The 19063-nt window shown below is 40.0% G+C and overlaps 1 protein-coding gene across 6 annotated transcripts in view; it reads right to left on the bottom strand.

Annotated features, from left to right (window-relative positions):
- Positions 1-18627, bottom strand: part of LOC6495752 (polyhomeotic-proximal chromatin protein) — a 59609-nt gene extending 40982 nt beyond the window's left edge. For 2 of the 6 annotated variants that reach the window (XM_032451219.2, XM_032451220.2), the window contains exon 1: positions 17534-18624. The gene's annotated coding sequence lies outside the window, so the exon portion shown is untranslated. Of the gene's footprint in view, positions 1-4267; positions 4410-17533 lie in introns of those variants that run through there. The other 4 variants (XM_044715265.1, XM_032451222.2, XM_032451223.2 and 1 more) reach the window with 4 other exon arrangements.
- Positions 18628-19063: the final 436 nt, after the last annotated feature.

Here is a 19063-nt window from a genome sequence, read left to right as displayed (position 1 = left end):
ATTGGCAATTGTGGCAACTGTATGTGGCATCTGCGCTTCTTTCTAGCCATTCAGCCTCATGTGAAACTTGGCCATTAATTTGAACGCCGTTTTAAATCTGAGAGATGGTCTAGAGGGGAATCGCATTAGACACAATATAGTCTTCTCATATTTTGCATGCTCCTACTGAGCTCATGAGTCGCTGGCATTTCCTTTTGTCTTCCACAATTATGCATTATCTCGGATCGTTGTTGGTTGTTTGGATTGTTGCTTGGATGTTGCCTGTTGGCTGTTCATTGTTGCTTGGTGGACTTGTTCTGTATTCTCCTTCTTGCGCTTCAAGTTTTTGCATTTAATTACTGCTCACATTTCTCAAATTTCTCTGCCCCAGCCCCAAGACTATGTTCTCAGTCACTTCTCAGGTGTCGTCTCCGCTGCCAGGCATTATTATTATCTGTTTCTTGAACAGAGTTAGTGGCAGAGTCAGAGTCTCAGATCTGCATCGTGCAGCGCCAACATTACGCTCATTATGAATTTCACTCTTGGCTCCTCTTCTGGGAAAGTTCTCTGAGGAAGTCGGCCCCCCTGGGATGTGATTTACTTATTAGAGTAATTAGGACTTTATGATGGCTCTCTTTTTATGGCCAAAATAAATGTTTAAAGTTTGCCAATAATCTTCTCAAAAAGAACTCAAGAATAAGTCATAAAACAGGACATGATTTCATGGCAATAACTGCTGGAGGACTGCTAGACTGCTGGACTCCTGTGTCCTGTGAGAAAGTTTAAAGGCCAATTAATTTATTCACCCTCTTAGAGAGAAGAGGCTCCTGTTGGACCTGCTGATTGACTGTTGTCAGTGACTTCCAGGCTGGCATCTGATCTGCAATCATGCAACATGGCCGCGGACTTGTTACAACTTCTAATTATGCACATTTGCTGCTGCCACTGTTCCTGTCAAGAAATGGCAACAAAAAACGAGAGAAACAAAGACAAAGTCATGTGCTGCTGCTGCTGCTGCTGCAGTTGCAGGTGCAATGGAAATTGGTCCAATGGAAACGTTGCGGTAAAAGGCAATAAAGTGGCAGGTCGGAGGAAGAAAAGCCATGCAAAGCATCTGGCTTTTGTGCCTTAATTAATTTTGATTGCACCACACAGGCTGGCTGGCTGGCTGGCTGGCTTTCCACGGCCAGCCACAACGGAAATGTTCATCACACGCGTGTGGCAAGAAAATCTAAAGAGTATGGCTCTGAGCGCTCTTGGCCAGGCTAATTAATTGAATTGCGCCGCGGCGGTCCATCATTAAAGGCCATTTAGCATTGTTTTCTATGCAAATCGGCCATGGCTGCCTGCGACCATCATCGGGAGTATGAAGATTCTCGATCTCATCGCACTGATGAGATTATTAACTTGGCCCCGGAGAAACCCATCAGATATGATGGGGTAATTGGCAGTCAAGTGTGATCACGACTTTTCCTGGGGATAGGGATTTGTCTCTAGGCTTTTCCTAGTTAGCTGTCTCCTTAGGCCTCCCTGCCTTTTGGCCAAAAACAAAATATTTATGGCCATAAAACGCAATTGAAATGATGCCGCTTGGCTGTCAGTTGTGCCTCCAGGCCCAAAACATTTCGTTGACAACGTTCGATGACAGCCAGGCGCAAAAGTTGGGCCAGAAGTGGAGGCGAACAGCCAGCGAGATGTCTACGCATAATTCATGCTCGGTTGCTCCATGTGGCACAGTGGGTGGCTAGCCAGCTTGCAACTAGCAACCAGAAACTAGTAACTTGCAACTTGCAACTAATGAATAACACAAACAAACGTCAGCGGGTGGAGAGTTACCTGGAAGCTAATTGCCCAACTGGTTGGGAAAGGTGTGAACTTCAGTACAGTCTTTAACTTTCTTACTTTTTAGACAAATATTTTATTCAAAAAAGAGTTAAAAAACAAGGCAGTTATAAGCCATATAACTAATATATCTATTATAATTACAACTGACATTTAAAAACCAAACAAAAAGATAATAAAACCCACTAAAGGGCTGTCTAACTTTCAACTATTAGTTGAGTAATTAAGAAACAGTAGTGGAGAGATAGTAACCTTCGAAAAGTAAACCTCAAAAATCGATTTAGGAAAGACATGAACGAGTCCCACTGTAACTCAATAGTTATTAGCTGCATTACCTCATCTCTCCAGCTTCGAATGTTTCTGGTCTGGCCTGGCCTGGTCTGGTCTGGTCTGCTGGTTTCGGCATTTCGGCGTCAAAAGCATACAAAATTTATGGTCAAATCAACACCCAGGCAACACGAACACGAACACGAATATTTGGATATTATTTAAGCCACCATCAGGGATGAGGGATGAGTTGCTGGGAAGGTGGAGGAGGGAGCGAGGCCACCTTCTTTTGACCCTCTGTTCAGTGGGTCAGCACTCTTCGGGTTATAATTTAATTAGCTCTGCCTAGCTCCGCCAGCTCCCCCAGCTCCTCCATCTCCTACAGCTCATCCAGCTCTTATCGAGACAGAAATCCTCATCATCCAAGGATTGCATAACCGAAAGGAAAGCAAAGTGGTAACAGCAGGTGGGCGAAGCTGGGCCCTGTCACTCTCTGGGCTCTAGGGTTAATTGTCTGCCATCTGTAGTCACGAAAATTTGACTATTCATTATCCGCATTTAAAAGAGAGATGCGATTTATAGTCAGAGCCTTTCTAACAGGAAATCCGCACGATCGGGGTCACCAACCAGGTCGGGTGACCCACTAAATTAATTCCACTCCCAGTCCACAGTTTCCAGTCCCTCGTATGAATGACAACATTTCACGGCGACTATTTCGCACCCCAGAAATCAAAATGTTTATGCAAATATTCACGAAATGAGCTGATGACTTGGACCACTCAAAATGCAAAATAAACAAGAAAAAAATATAAATGCTTAACTCGAACGTGATTTTTAGGTCGTGATTTTAGGCGGCAGCGGCAGCAACTCCACAAAAGACTCAACCGATCGGAGGGAGAGACCCAACCGACGACCTTGTCAAATTAGTGCCAAAAATGCCGGTGACAAAAGAGATGGCTTTTGAATTCATAAATCAGTGCAGCGTGAATAGGTCTGGGAATTAACTAAGCGATCGCTTTAAGCTTCTTTTCAACAGAAACTGGCTCAAGTGGCTACAAAAGACGAGATGTCAGCAAAAGTGAACCATCCACTCTCCCGTTTTCTGTTTTTGAGTTTTCAGTTTCAACTTTTGTCAATTTTTTTTTACTCTTACTTATAGCCTTAAAGACTAGTGGCTAGTATAGATTCTAAAATTAGTTTAAAGCCAATAAAATCGATTGGAATTATGTCGGAAATGGCCTGCGATAAAGTCCATAAATAAATAAATAATTAAAGCCATTTCAAGCTGGTTTTGGAAGCTTTTCTGGTGGCCAGAATAAATAGCCATTCTAATTCCCCATAATTTATTTTGTGGAACAAACATATTTATTATATTTTAAATTATTTTGCCAGATTCTACTCTATTAGTGGTCGATGCACTTTAGGCCCGGAATTCCCACAGCTTGTTGACCCACCTTTTGTGGTCCAAAGTGCCGGCACATGCCAACTTTTGGTCACTTTAAAAGGCCATTAGACCCTTGTTGAGTTTTCGGTTAGACGAAAGTCAGCCAAGCAGAAACTGTACGTAGTTTGGACCTCCATTGTCCGGAGATGGTTTCCCAAAAGCCGCTCCCTCGGCTTGCCAGAAATGCTAATTTCGTTCTCAAATCAAAGGGTCTTCAGAGATGTTCTGAGTTCTTCAGCTCCACCATTTACCTGACAACTTAACACGTTCGTGTCACCTTTCATTCGGTGGGAATGCTAATTGAAGGAAGGCACGTGTTTGACCCTCTGCCGACTGCCTTCTTTTGGTCTGCCATGACCCCTGGCCTCTGGACTGGCCTGACTTAATTATACCATTACCTCCAAAAGATGATGTAGAACGATGAACATTAACTGGAGCTAAACATAATTGCTGGCATTATCAGTGAAAGTTGACTTGATAGTTCTTTCCATCGCAGTGGAGTCTAATGAAAAGGTTGAAAATGGTAGTGGCATGTCAGGCGGGTATTAGGAACAGGAAATGTGGCCATTTCTTGGTGCGAAAGTGTCGGGAGGGCCCAAGTAAAAGTAACACAATAGCCGGCAAAGTTCATTCACTTTGTGGTCGGAACGGTCATAACTATTTATAAACTGGATACTATCCTAAACAAAAGTGCGTTCTCATGTTTCCCAGAACACTAGCCGGCCAAATGCTCACCAATTTGCAAACAAAGGAGCCTTGTCTCCATCTCCGACTTGAATTAATGAGCACAGTCTCCGATTATTGGCCTGTTGGCCTGTTGGCCGGTTTACTTCGCTAAATATGCCATGAAATTGATGAAAAATTACCATTTAATTACCTGCAAAGAGAAGCAGAGACAGAGAGGCGGTTAGCTTAGCAAAGTTGGCTCAAATAAATCACTTCAACTATAATTAGGTTCAACTGCTAGGCAAACAAAAGTTTCAAACTGTTGAATTATTCAAAAGGCAATGTCGTAAATCAGTTTTAAACTAAAATCTGTTTCATTGTTGAATGGTAATTAATAGAGATACTATTTGTTCTTAGCTATAGAGCTCTTATTTCAATCTATAAAGTTTAAACTGTCATTTAAGATGGAGTGTTTGGTAATTAATAATAAAAATAATAAATAATACAAGAGAGTTAGGGATAACTTAGTCTTATTTTAGTTGGATCTCCCTTTGTTTCTATTTCTAAAGCTTAGAAAGGGTTATGTTTTAGGTCCTTTAGTTATAATACTAAGTACTCCCAGAGTATCTAAATTTCTTCATAATTTCTGGGAAGTTAGTCATCAAGTTTCATCAAAAAGCAAGAAGCTCCAGCCAAGAAAGCCTAAATCTCACTAGCCTAGCCTATCTAGACTTTAGTACCGGGTATCATACAGTCTCCACTCTCCACCAGAACCACCCATTCTCTTTCTTGCAACTGCTAACTGGAAACAACCGTCGCGGCACGTACAACAAACAGTCGGGAACATAGTAGGCTTAACTCCCAGCCTAACTCCCAGCACCTAGAACCCTAAAGAGATGCTAGCTCCATTCCACCTCCTCCTCCTCCTCCTGCTGCAGCACCACTCTGACACCAGCACCACCCACAATATGCAGACGCGCTTTGTTGCTCCAGGGTCGCCTCTTTGTGGCATTCTCTTCTGCAACTCCAAACTGCATCTCCAACTCTAGCTCCAGCTCCAGCTCCCGCTCCAGCTCCTAGCTTTCTGTCCCTCAATTTCCCCCTGCATTTGCTTTTGTCTCGTTTACTTTTCATTCTGTACTTCTCCTGTTTTCTTTTCTCTCTTTTATTTTTCCTTTTTTGTTGCCTGCTAGGCATGTTAATGACCCTAGAGGCTGCCCCGAAAGGGAGGCCGACTTGTAGGAGGGGAAGGAGTGGAGCCCACACAGTGGCTGTCAAACTGTGGACTGTGGGCCTTCACTGATTTTGCACAGAGAGAAAAAGAAATAATAGAAAAATTTTATAAATATGCTTTAGAATATTATTAAAAATTATAAAAATTAAAAATTTATAAAATCAAGTCTTTAAATTCTTTTTTACGCCAAAAAAAAAGCCAATAAGCCAGAAAAACTCTATTATATCATAAGAAGACAATGCTAGGGCAATATTATATATAATATACTATAGTAGACTCCCTAATTTTCTCTCAGTGTCAAGATAGAACGCCTCGTTGACTGCCGCTGCTGCCGCTGCGTTCGCTACGCGTCGCTTTCAATTTAGGCGTCTGCGCATAAAATTGCATCGTTTTCTCTGCTCTGCACCACTCCGCTCCACTCCACCATGCCCCTTAGCTCGGCTATACTTTATTTTATTTTATATCTCGCTGCTCTGCCAGGGGCAGCATCCACATCATCGCTGGCAAACCCGCTTGCTGCGCTAATTTATATAAATAATATTTAGCAGCAGAGCCAGGCAGGAAGGCAAGCAGGCCCTTCTTCGGAGCTGCTAGATGCTGGTGGAGCAGAAGAGACTTCTGGACTTCCCTTCTGAAAGATGAACTTGAATCCCAGATGGAACCGTAACACATCGGTGGGCAGTGGGCAGTGGCCAAGTGGACGGCATAAAGTGCAATCAAGTGTGTGTGTTTTGTGGCTTCAATCTTTCACTTTAGGCCTCGACTGGAAAACAAATGCTCTTACACACTTTTCCACCACACCATATAGGTATATCCATAAACAACTTTTGCAATTGTCAGACTCCATGTCGACACTTCAGACACTTTTGGTTCGGAGTAGGTGGAGTAGGGGGAGGAGGGTGCATGCAACACCGCATTGCACTTCGTGGGCGCCCCAATCCCCAAGTCCCCAATTCCCAATCCAAGTCCGAATAAAAAATACTGAGTGAGTTGTAAATGAAGCCCACACATGACTGGAGTTTACTTGCTCGCGTTTCCTAGGAGGAGCTACCATTGCTCAATTGGAGTCAATGTCTCGGGAGGGGAGATGCATGCTGAGATTTTCTGTATCTCAGAGGGTCTGAATCTGTATCTGGTATCTGGTATTTGTATCTGTATCTTGATCTGTATCTGTATCTGTAGCATCCCGCCACAGGCGTTCCGGCAAACTGAATCGCTTTCAACAAGCATGCGGTGTGTTAATTGCAAAATGTTGCTTTTTTGCCTCAAACAATTATTAAGGTGATGCATATACAACATGGGGCAAGATGCCGCTTCTATGGGGCTTGCAGTTCAAAGTGTGTTTAGAGGAAGAGTTCTTAATGGAATACTTCCTGTTTATGAAACTCCCTCCTCATTGATTAATAGCACTTTAAAGTTCATTATATTTCCCTATTTTTCAAATAAATCTTACCTTTCAAGTATGCGCTTTCCCAAGACGGCGGCCATCTGGCACCTGGAAAGGTTAAGGGCCTAGAAGCAGCTCCAACTCAGTCCGCCCCGCCCCAAATATCATTTATTATTTTTCACATTTTTTCTCATTTCACGCCCATCACGGCCATCAAGAGTGCTGGAAGATCTCCTGGACTAGCCATGTGTATAATTATATTTAACTGGGCTCTCTGCCGCAGCAACTTTTCAAACTTGAAGTTGAAACTTTTGCGAGCTGTCATTTAAACAGAAAGACACCCATAACCACCTCGCCTCTTCTCTCAGTGGATTTATTATTAAATTAATGCCAGTGTGTGCTGAAAATTTTGCCTAATTAACATAATTACGAAGCAACTCCAGTTGCAATTTCAATTAATTTGCCAACTTGCATTTCTGATTTCTGGCGTTTGCAGCTTACATCACAGTTACAAGTTTCAAGCTAATAAATAATGCACTACTTATTAGTTGGTCATCAAATCCTTATCACAACCTTCGAGGGGAGTAGCCACCAAGGTCCAAGTGGCCTGACATCAAAGCCTCCGCCTCGCACCAAAGACTGCCAATCAGCGAATTGTTTGTTGGGCTTTGAAAAGCGCAGTTTGGAAATAAATCAAGTCGACAGACAACAAAACGCGACAAACCAAAATGAATTCCAAACTCGAAACGAAATGTAAATGCTGAGCCATCAAAAGCCTTCAGCAGCTGAGCGTTTTCAAACGCCAAACAATACCTCCGAAGTTGGAGAGTTGGGGGAATCTCGGATGCCCTGAAGGAGCTACGAGTGGTCTTTTTTTCAACGAAATTAAGTTTGTAGACTCGTAATCCCCCTTGGAGAGGGGCTACAGTATAGCTACAGATATTTTGAATGCAAAAGCCGGAAAAACTTGGCCAGGCCAACGAAAAATGCACAATATGCAAATAGGGCCAAAGACACAAAAGACTGGCAGGTGGCAGGGCCAGAGGAAAATATTAAAAATAAATAAGAGGAGAAAATAATATCAATAAACCTCAAAAACCGTAAGAAATTCAGACTGGAAATTTATCAAAAATTGAACAGTTGAGCAGCGTGAGAAATGTATAAATAAAATATTAAGTTATACATTTTTTAACAAAGCATTTCCCATTCTTCTTGAAACAATTTTGAATAAAAAGACACCCACTAACTAAATTCCCACATAAATTATCAAAAACCCGAAAACCAAATTCCCAAAACATTCATCTTGATTGACCCTCTGATTGACATTGATTCAATTAATTTGCAAAACATTAATTTGCCCTTTTAAGTGCATTACGACCTTCTTGCGGTTCATTCAACCTTTCTTCTGACTTTCTGCCGAAAATTGAATTGAGATTTTTTCGATTTAGCCAGAATCGAAACACTTGCCGCCCAAGAAAATTGTTATAGAGTGCTAACGGACACGTAACATTGGCGCTAAGCTAAAAAAAAAAACAGTCAGACAGTCGGAGAGAAAGGCTTAGGAGCCCGTGACTGGGCACTGGGAAGAAAGAATGTTGGCCCAGACTCAAGACACAAGACTCAAGACCCCAAAAAACACTAACCAAAAACCGGTTACCGACCTTTAGGAAAGTTGACCAGCACCCGGTTTTGTGGCCAACACATTTTTCGTGTTAATTGTTTTGATTAAACTGAAATTGATTTCCCAACTGCCAACTGACTACTCCTTCCATCCAAACACCGTTTATGTCAGTCTTTTAAGCATCCATCAGCTGTCCCGTCATTTGTCAATCAATGTTTACCCAAAAAATGTTTCATAATTATTTATGAAAAATTAATTGCGGACATTGTTTTGATTTGGCAACTCACCAAGACCAAAAAAAGGCACAAAAACCGCCTACCAAAAAACAATAAATGGTCAAAAAAATAAACAGCCAGCTAGCTGGCCATAAAAATTAAACCTCTACGGCTATTTTTCAGTAGTATTATTTTGTTTAAAACTTTAAACTTATTTTGAAAACTTCTCATTTGAGGCTTAAATGGCTCCAAGCTGCTTGGGACTTGTTTGTTTTGTTTCCCCCCAGTCTCCCCCCAGTGTTTGCGTTTCAGTTTCGTTTGAATCACTTGTTTGAATAGTAGTTTCGTTTGAAAATGAAAGAAACCAGACCTTTGAGGGCATAATTAACATGAATGATTTTTAATTCGACCCCCAGTTCTTGGGGAAAAAAGGTATACCTTTTATTACAGAACACCGCCGCTTTGGCAAATATTTGAGCTCTCTCTCTCTGTTTTTTTTTTGTTTGTACCTTTATCCTATTCATTTTTTATTTTTTTGGCGCTTTTGTTTGATGTCTGCCTGCCACTTGTCGTGACGCATTCTTTTGTGACTGGAATGCCATAGTCTCCAAACTTTAGACTCTAAAGTTTCTGGCAAAAACCCATAATTGCGATAAACAGTCGATCGATAAAGAAGCCAAAATTGCTTCATAAATGCGTCATAAAATATGTAACTGATATGGATAATTGTTAGTTGTAAACAGGATGTTTGGTTCTTCACACAATAGAACCCAGAGGACCACGCCTTGCCATCTCATATACTCGTAAAAAAATACAAAAATCTTTCCAGTCACATAATCAACTTTTTCAGACTTTTTCTCCTACTAAGGCTAAAAGGAGAAAAAAAAAATGTCAGAACACAAAAACACACGCTTAGAGAGCCGACTCCCACATGGATATGTATCTTGTATCTTAATGTGTACATCTTGTTGTTGGCCATATATGCTCGCTCGCTCGCCCCGCTCAATGGCCAAGGCTATAAGAGCAGCATAGAGGCCATAGAGGACTGCCTCCAGACTGCCTCCCAAACCCGGACTCTGGAGCCATCGACGTGATTTGCATTTAAATGTGAAAATGTGTATGTACCGCTGGCTAGATTGGACGAGGATTCGTTTTCATATTTTATGGAAATCGATTACGATTCAAAGATGTCAGTCAAGTCCGGAATGGGCAAATTGCTAAATGAGCTGCCAAAACGACTGCAGTTTGACAAGCACTGTGCAGCAAATAATATGATTATTTTTGACAGAAAAAAACATTTAAGTTTAAAGATGGACAGTATATATGGGTGGTTCTCCTTAAATATCTTCTCAGGAAGGCTTTAAAAAACAAGAACTAAAGTAATAAATACTAGTAACGAGTATCTTGTGGATTAATTAGCTTTCGTCACGAAACTAGAAGTTAGTTTGAGAGATTTGAAGAAAAATAGTATGACTATAAAAGTAGTTTAAAGAAAAATAATTATTTGTTCTTCTTAAAAAACAATAAATCCCAAAAAACAAAACTAAAACCATCAAAATGTGATGATAAAATACTAGTAACGAGTAACTTATAACCCAACTTGTTTTCGCACAAAACTAAAACGTTTTTTTTAGAAAAATCTTCAAAGAAATTGTGGATCTACGAAGGAGTCTTATTTTTTAGCTTTAAAAATCAAACTTAAAACATAACAAGTTTGTGATTAAACAAGTAACTTGCTTTCGTCACAAAATTAAAACACATTTTTTTAGAAAAAAAAACCTATTCATAAATTCGCAAAAAAGCAAAAGTATCTCTTGTTTTGTAAATATCTTTTCTGGCCCGCCACGCCCCCCCCTGAACACCCACTTGCACTGTGCCACGCCCCCGCCTCATTACCGTTTATTAGCCATGCAGCTGGGGGGGGGGGGGGAGAGAATTACGCAATTTGTTGTTTAATTTTGTGAAAATGGTAAATGCCTTTGCCGCGAGGCCTTTTGCGTTTAATTAAGTCTCCTAGTTCTTGGCCCCCCTCCCGCCTCGTGCAACTCCCCCTCCTCTCGGCCCCTACTAATTAGCCTGGGCTGCTCTGATTGATTACAGTTACCTAACTGTTGCTTAGCGGTTGCCTAACTGTTGTAGTTGCTTTTATTACTGCCACGCCCTTTCCTCTTCTGGGGATCTGGGCTCTCCTCCAGTATCTCTCCCCATTGCCCGTTAAAATTCTATTAACGTATTTTTTTTTATGATTACTCTCTTGTTGCCATTGGCATCAAACGGGTTTCCAATCACCGAGTCAGCCAGCTTCGTCGCAAAGCCCAAGAAGTCTTCAGACCCTACTCTTGGTAGAACACGGAAGCCAAGGTAAAGTTTTTATTAAATTTGCTTCAAGTTGTTGGTTGCTATTTTTGTTTGGAAGGAAGCCCCGACAGCTTCTCCATTATCTTTGCATCTATCATTCTTCAATGGAGCCTCTTGATCGATCCATTGATTGATTGATTGCTCCGTGGATTGCGACTGTTTGTCGCCGAAGCTCTGTGCGGAAATTGGACTGAGCCCTTTGCAACGTTGTGGCACTGGCCAACAAAAGTTGGTAATCATGAGTGGCTTACTTTTAGAACTTTATTGTTTCTTTATAGAAATGGTCTAATATCGATAACATCACCCTAAAGCTTTGATTTAACACGATTTGTCTATCGATCATATCGTATTTAAGCTAATATTGCAACTATCGCTAATATTTCATAGCTTATATTGCAACTATCGCTAATATCTCATAGCTAATATTGCAACTATCGCTAATATCTCATATCTTGGCGATGGTTAATTTTCGATAATAGCATACATCGTATAATCAAGCTTAGATATATCGACATCTTAATCTAAGCTTGAAACTATCGCTACTATCTAATATTGCAACTATCGCTAATATCTTATGGCTAATATTCCTCTTCCTGGCGATGGTTCATTTTCGATAATAGCATATAAAGTATAATCAAGCTTAGATTTATCGACATCATAAACTAAGCTTGAAACTATCGCTACTATCTAATATTGCAACTATCGCTAATATGAAGGCAATATTAATTTCTTATAGCTACATATATCTTTATTCCATTAATGTGTCTCTTAGGTATATCTTATCCCTGTTGTCTAGTGTTTATGAGCTTATGACGGCGTAGCAAACACATTTCTTAAGCTCTCGGTGTGCCAAATATTTCTCGACAAATGCCTCAGCGCTCAGCTTATAAAATATTTAAGCCAATTTTTCACCTCTCCCGGCCATCATTCTTTCTGCGAATTGTCTTATTTTTTTTTCTAGCCTGCCCCATTAAAAATTAATTATGATTTTGTTGTTGTTTCGTAGTCCTTCCTTCCAGTTGAGCAGAAACCCAGACTTTGAATTAAAAAGAAAACTTTGAATCTCATGACACCCAAAGACACACCCAAAAAAAAAAAGTCACTTTCGTTTTGTCCATTGATTTCTATTTGATTTCCATTTCATTAAATTTCTTTGAACTTTTTTATTCGATTTGGCCGCAAAGTGCTCTTCAGTTTTAGGTTTTTATTTTCAGCAACTTGACTTTCTAGGCTTTACATAACTCATTATGATTTTTTCTGCAGCAAGTTTATTATTATTTCTATTTTTCCCCACTAATGTTTTCCACTTTTCTGTTCCCAAGTCTCTCTTGGCCAAGTCTCTTTGTTTTTAGCCATTTTCCAAGCACTCGACCAGCAGCAATTAGCGTAATTTAGTTGCATTTAAGAAGCGGAAATAAAACTATAAAGATTTGCTTTTTATTTTTTGCTGTTTTGTCGGGGGAAGTTGATGAAAGGAAGGCAGTAGTTTTGCGGTTTTCCATTTCACTGGAAATTTTCTTTTTCTTTTCTTTCAAGAGCTTCAGAAATTTAAATTCAAAATTTATAGAGACCTCCCGGTTGACAGCTTAAACTCTGAACATTTCATTATAATTTGATTGTGGAAATTATTACAAATTAACTGGATTTTGCTTAGAGCCAAACTTTAATTGAATTCACAGCTGCGAAAGTTCTGGCTCAACTTTCTTCATAATTCAACTTTCTTCAAGTCTTAATCTTCAAGCTCCCCTCCCCCTTCTGGCTTTTTATTTGTTCAACTTTGGCACGTTCTTGGCTTCTGGCCCCCGCTCTGGGAGGGTATTTGTTAACCAAATTTATTTATTGTTTGGCTAACACCTCCCCCCCAGAGAGAGTAACAATAAGCCTCCCAAATATCGGGCCAAATCGGGCTAAAAGACAAGGAGAGTTGCCCCTTTTTGTTGCATGTTTATGGCTGCCATGGAAATGCCGCTTTAATTTTGCCATAATTACTTAATAATAATTATTTATTTAACAAAACATGCCAGCTACTGTAGAGGTAAAAAAAATATGTGAAATGGAAAGGATATGTACTATAAGATACTCCCTTAATTATTCATTTCTAATATTGCTACCTTTCTGGCAACACATTTCCATTAAAAATCACATCAAAGTCAGCTAAAATTTATGCAGAAATTAGCATAAAAGTCTGTGGCAGAAGCCTCTTGGCACATGTCGCCCCACTTATCCGAGTCCTGACTCGAAGCTATCGACTTGAAAACCCACTAGTAACCTTGAGTTCTGCGCGTGGCAGAGATTATTGCAAAAATTGCGAGAAATTATCACGCGAAACGCCCCCGCAGAACAAACAATTACACAATTGCAATTGCAAGCGAAAAATATTAGAAACAGTTTTGTTTAGAAAAAGTATAATATATGACACCGATAGGGAAGGAAAGGGGTTTTGCCATTCCATCTTATCGAACTGAGAACTGACTCATCTGACTTTAAAAAAAATCCACTTAAAAGATAATAAATCCGGTCCGATTTCAATAAAGAGGCCATCGAAAGGCGCTTTATCGCAGCGGGTTATGGACATAATAATGATTTGCAAATAAATATATCATTATTAAAAGGCATTTCTGGAATTTATTACTTATTTAATGAGCCACCATAAGCTATAGATTTTTGCTTTAATTTATTTATACAATTTTAAAACAATATCATTAAATATTAGACATTCTTTTTAAAGAAAAAAATAGATTAAATATCTGTTCTCTCACATGGTTTTTAATTATTTACCAAAAATTTAAATGAAATTCCATTTTAAGGACCACCCGACACACCCATAATGCATCTGCTTTTAAGGACATGTGTCCTGTATCTATAATTTGTGGAGCACTGGCAGTACTTGCAGTTTTTATCCTTGTGCCAGATTGATTTTTCTTGCTGCTTTTCCCACAGATAGTGGGAGAGTGAAATAAAGGGTATACTGCATTCAAGAGAGAGTAAGTTATAGGGAGGCATAGTCCTGTCCGTCTGTCCGCTTGTCCGCCTGTCTGTTAAAAGGCTTATATCTCAGAGACTATAAGAGCTATAGCTTTAAGATTTTGGAAAAGTGTTCTAGAAGTAGTCTTCTATCATAACCAAGTAGTTATAAGTTTCTATAACAATTTTATTTTAAAAATCTATTGCTGGGAGAGTAGAGTACCGGGTATCATCTAGTCTGTAACCTCCTTTAGCCTTCCTTTTTTTCCTTTTTTTTTTTGTGGCGCTTTGTGGTGGCAGATTCATTTTTTTTCCATACGCCCCATGCTCTTATTGATTTTTTTCCCTCTGCTTCTTGGCTTTTATTTTTATTTTTTTGCTTTTCCCCCCAGTGTGTGTAGTTACATGTGTGTGTTTGTTGTAATCAGCAGAAGGAAAATCGCTTTCTGTTCGATTTTTTTTCTCTTTTAATTGCATTATGCAGTGAAATCACGGGAGTGACTACAGGCGGGGCAACCGGCGGGTCTAAAGTTAATTTCATTTGCGAGTCTATGGCCCAGGATGCAGGCTGGGGTCTAGGGCTTGGCCTGGCTCGGTCTGGTCTGGCTGCCAATGGATACCACCATTGTTTGGGCCGTCAAAAGTTCGAAAATTTGCTTTTAACTGATTTATAAAGGGAGGCGACGGGGGCGTGGAAGTTGCATTGTTCGAATTTGGTTCAAGGATTTCCAATTTTCACATCTATTGGGGAAAATTTTCACAAAAAATGACAGCAAAGTGAGCTCTGGATGCAGGATAATTGGAAATGAGTAGTTCTACTTTTAAATAAGAATTTAAAATAAAATTAAATAAAACCAATATTTAAATGAGAGAACCCCTGAGAGAATCAGAGAGGCCATAAATCTGCTTTGGAGCCATTAATTTGGAGCCGCTTAAGGGCTTTGGTCCGGCAACTTCATTTCTTTTGGCCGAATCTGCCACAATCCGTTGCACGTGGCTCGCTTTCCCCCCCTCCCATGCTTCCGTTTATCACCTTCCCTTATCAGTAGAGCGACAGACAAAAGGGAGAGCCAAGTAGAGACCAACTATCAAGTCCTTCCCCTCCCCAGAATAGTACCATTGGAAGGACTTTTTGGAAGGAAGGAACCAAGTCCAGGCGGGGGCACATAAAAATGCTAATCATTTGCTCATTAAATCCGCATCATCCGCTGCTGCTGGCTCTGCCGCTGCCTCTGCCGGTGCCTCTGCCGCTGCTAGTGTTAATGACAGGACACCAGCAAGGACCTTTTCAGGGAGAGGAGTAGAGAGAAGAGTAGAAAACTCAGAAGAGTTCCGGGCCCGGGCAAGCAGCACAGCTGTTTTTCGGGAGCCTCTAGAGTTGGCTAAGAGTTTCGGGTCTTTACAGTGGGGTTGGAAGAGAAAATTGCATACAAAATTATTCTCTCTAGATTCGATAAACTATTGCTACTAGATCTGCTTAGCAATCTATAGCAGATTTTCAGCTGGAAATATATCTTTACGGCTCAGATTTCAATTATGTCCATTAAAGTATGTTTTTTTTTAAAGAAAATCATTAAAACCATGCCTGGTTTACCTTCTAATCACTTTTTATAGCAAATTATGAGAAAATACAGCTGGAGGTGCCTTTAATAACAGCTTCAATAGCCTTCCATATCAAATATGAAGCTTAAATATCAAATTTCAGAACAAACAGCTGACTAGCCAGAGCTCTCAAAGGCCTCACACCCACTGTACGGCAATGCCCTTGGCTGGAAAAGTCCAACCCCGTGAAATATTGTGCCTGGGACTGGTCCTGGGCCTCAGCCTGCTAGTCAGAACTGGGGGGAAACAAAAGAGGCTACTGGGATACATAAAGAGTAGTGGCTGGGCTGGTGGATGGGCGGAAAAAAAAGCTGGGAAGAAGCCAAATCATCTGTTCTAAATCGATTTCCCTTGTTTTTGTTGTTCTTTTTTTGCTCTTTTTTGTGTGTACACACTTTTTTTCAACCTTTTTTTTGGAGCTACCATCTTGATGGAAGTCTTTTGGACCAAACTTTGAGTTGAAAAATGTATCTCTGGCTTTTAATTTAAATCTTACATATTTTGAACGCCCACTACCTGTACTCCCCCTTTGGAGTTACCTATCTCTAGACCTCTGTATCCCCCCTCTCACTACCTCTCTCTACTTAATTGACCCCAAAAATAGCAATCGAAAATTGCTTTAAATTTGTTAAACTTCAACGGCAGTCGAGGAGGAATCTGAGATCTACGCCTACGGGGGCCAGCGAGAAACTAAGCATTTTTTTCTCATTAAATAAATCAAAAAATTGCCCAGACCTCACTGACCGACTGGGCCGACTGTCTCTCTCTTTCCATAAAAGTCGAATTTCTCGTCTCGAAAAACACGTAATTTATGCAAATTGATCGAAATGTTGGCCAAAATCTCAAGCAAATTAAGAGTTTTTGAGGTCTAACGATTTCTTTGGAATTATTTTGAAGCAAAAATAAATAGAAAACAAAGGAATATGGGTATAATAGTTCATATTTCACTCCCTTTATAAAGCATATTATCAGATAGCGCCATAGCCATGAAAAGCCCAGCCTCTGAGATCTCAGATCTCACATCCCAGATGGTTCTTCGTGTTCAGAGACCTACGTGACACATATTCCCTCTCCCGAAAAGCCCCTTTTCCGACAAAAAATTTGTAAAAAACAAACCGTATTACGTGCCACAAGCGAACAACTATCAGATAAACATGATCATAACAGCACATATAAAAATTTTTAACTATTTTTGACGGCGAATGGCGGGCCGAGTATGAAATTTTATTGTTACGCTTGTGTAACAGCCACTAAAAAAAAATGTTTTAAAAATAAATATGTATAAAGTGAGCCATACAAGAACCAGTCACGTTATGAGTAATTTAACAAAAAAAAAAAAACAATAAATAAATAACAAAAATAGGTATAAAATGCAGGTATATTTATACAATTCTCAAATCACTCGCAAAGAAAACGAAATTTATGATTAACTTTTTTTTTGTAAATAAAAAAAAGAACCACTCGAGTGAAGGTCACTAGATTGGGAAGGAGGGTCAATAAAAAGGTGCGATAATAATGAAAAGAATGCCTTTCTGACTAAGTACTCTACTAATTTTTCATTAAAATAAATTCTATATTTTTTTTATTAAAATATTTCCGCCTTCTTGAACTTCTCCCTTTTCGTTACGCTTTTTAGAACCAACACTTGTTTTTTTTTATTTTTTTGTATAAAAAACCTAACGCACCTGACTAAATGTCCATTTTTACAACCGAGTGACCATGTGTGTACCTTCGAGGGGGCAATTAACGGTGATCAAGGGTGTAGAGGTCTATGATACCTTCAATTTGCGAGGGTGGCCAAGGGTGAAGGTCAAATGGGGGACTATTAAGAAGAGTTTTTTTTTTTCATAGCACCACTTAACATTCTTTAATATTAGTTTTTTTTTTTGGATAGGAGGACTATCAATCAATCAATCGAATTGTGGTGACAACTCTGCAATTTACAGTTACTGACCTTTTTCCCGTTGCAATTCCCCTTTCGTCCCGCTTTCGTTCAGTCCGGCGCAATTTTGTTTACTTTTTCAGTTTGTTGTTGTTTTTCGTTCAGTTTTCTTCGTTCCTTGGGTTGGGTATTTTTCGGGGCCCCGACAAAAGGACGAATTCTATATTTGGCAGGACCTCCTCTCTCTTTAACTCTCTCACTCTCTGTGCGTCCTGGGGCGTCCTCTTGCTCCTTGCGCGCGCGCTCTGGCCAATTGATTTTCACTTTTGGGGCCGATTGTCAGCAAAAAACAGCAAAAATAATAATAAACGTGAACTACACAGGAATTTTCACTTGTGCCACTTTTTTCTTTTTCTTCTTCTGGCCAGTAATTTTTATTTTATTTTTGTTTCTTGCTTCGATGTTGGATGTTGTTGTTGGCTGCAGAGGGAACAGGTTTACCTTGCTTTTTTGGTTGTTTTTTTCCTTTTTTTTTTTTTGGAAAACAAGAAATTCCTACTGCGTTTTTATTTTCCTACCGCTTTGCCGTTTTTTTTTCTTTCTTTTTCTCCTTCTTTGAGATGCTCACACACACACACACTCGCACGCACTCACAAACACACACACACACACCAACACACGCTCACCGGCCGCCGCACGGCTTTTGGGCCTAACAACAAAAATTCTTTTGCTGTCTTTGATTTTTGTGTGTGTTGTTTTTTCTCCTTTTTGCCTGCTACTGCTGCTGCTGCTGCCTGCTGCAGAGGCGAACCGGTTTCTGTTTTTGCACTTCACTTTGCTTCACTTTTTAGTTAAAAATATTTCTAAAATCAGCAGTTAGGCTATTAATTTCTGATTCTGTAGGACTTTCTTTGGCCATGTACCGCTATTTTCACACGGCCGCATAGGCGCTCTCGCTCTCGCTCGCACGCGTCTTGAGCCGGGATACGGATAACCGCACAACGAAATGTTTCCCCTATGTATGCCGAGTTTACATTTTTGCGTCGCCGTGCGACACAACCTTCGCGTTCGACGGTGGATTTTCGATTCCAATTGGGTTTTACTCGTTATTTCGCATTCTACTCGATTTTCTTCAAGTGTTTCGTGCCTTCGGCTCGTTTCGAACTCACTCGGGCCCCGACAGTTGCGTCCGAGCGAGAGGTATATATCGGAAATCCCATTCACACTTGTTCGACACGACATGTTGCAGTTGGGTCAGAACGAGAGATCCGACAAACAACATGTTGCGCCCAGCCACGATTCAAAAACATTAATTTATCGAAATATCGATATTTTCCCATAATAAAAATGTATTCATCGTAGTATATTTTTTGCCTAGTTAATGTATTTGATTTATACATAATAGAACATGATATATATTATAGAATATTTTTCAATTAGATACAAACAAACATATACTTCAAAAGTTCTTGTAAAGAATCTGGAAAGCTAACTTGCTAAAAAATAACGAATTCATGACTATAACTTTGCCAATTTCCATCCGATTCTTGAGCGGATTCTTAATACCTTATTCGATTTGTGGATCGATTCTCCACCATTCTG

This window comes from Drosophila ananassae, chromosome 3L (assembly GCF_017639315.1).
Source record: "Drosophila ananassae strain 14024-0371.13 chromosome 3L, ASM1763931v2, whole genome shotgun sequence".
Classification (NCBI taxonomy): domain Eukaryota; kingdom Metazoa; phylum Arthropoda; class Insecta; order Diptera; family Drosophilidae; genus Drosophila; species Drosophila ananassae.
This window is presented reverse-complemented; position numbering and strand designations above follow the sequence as displayed.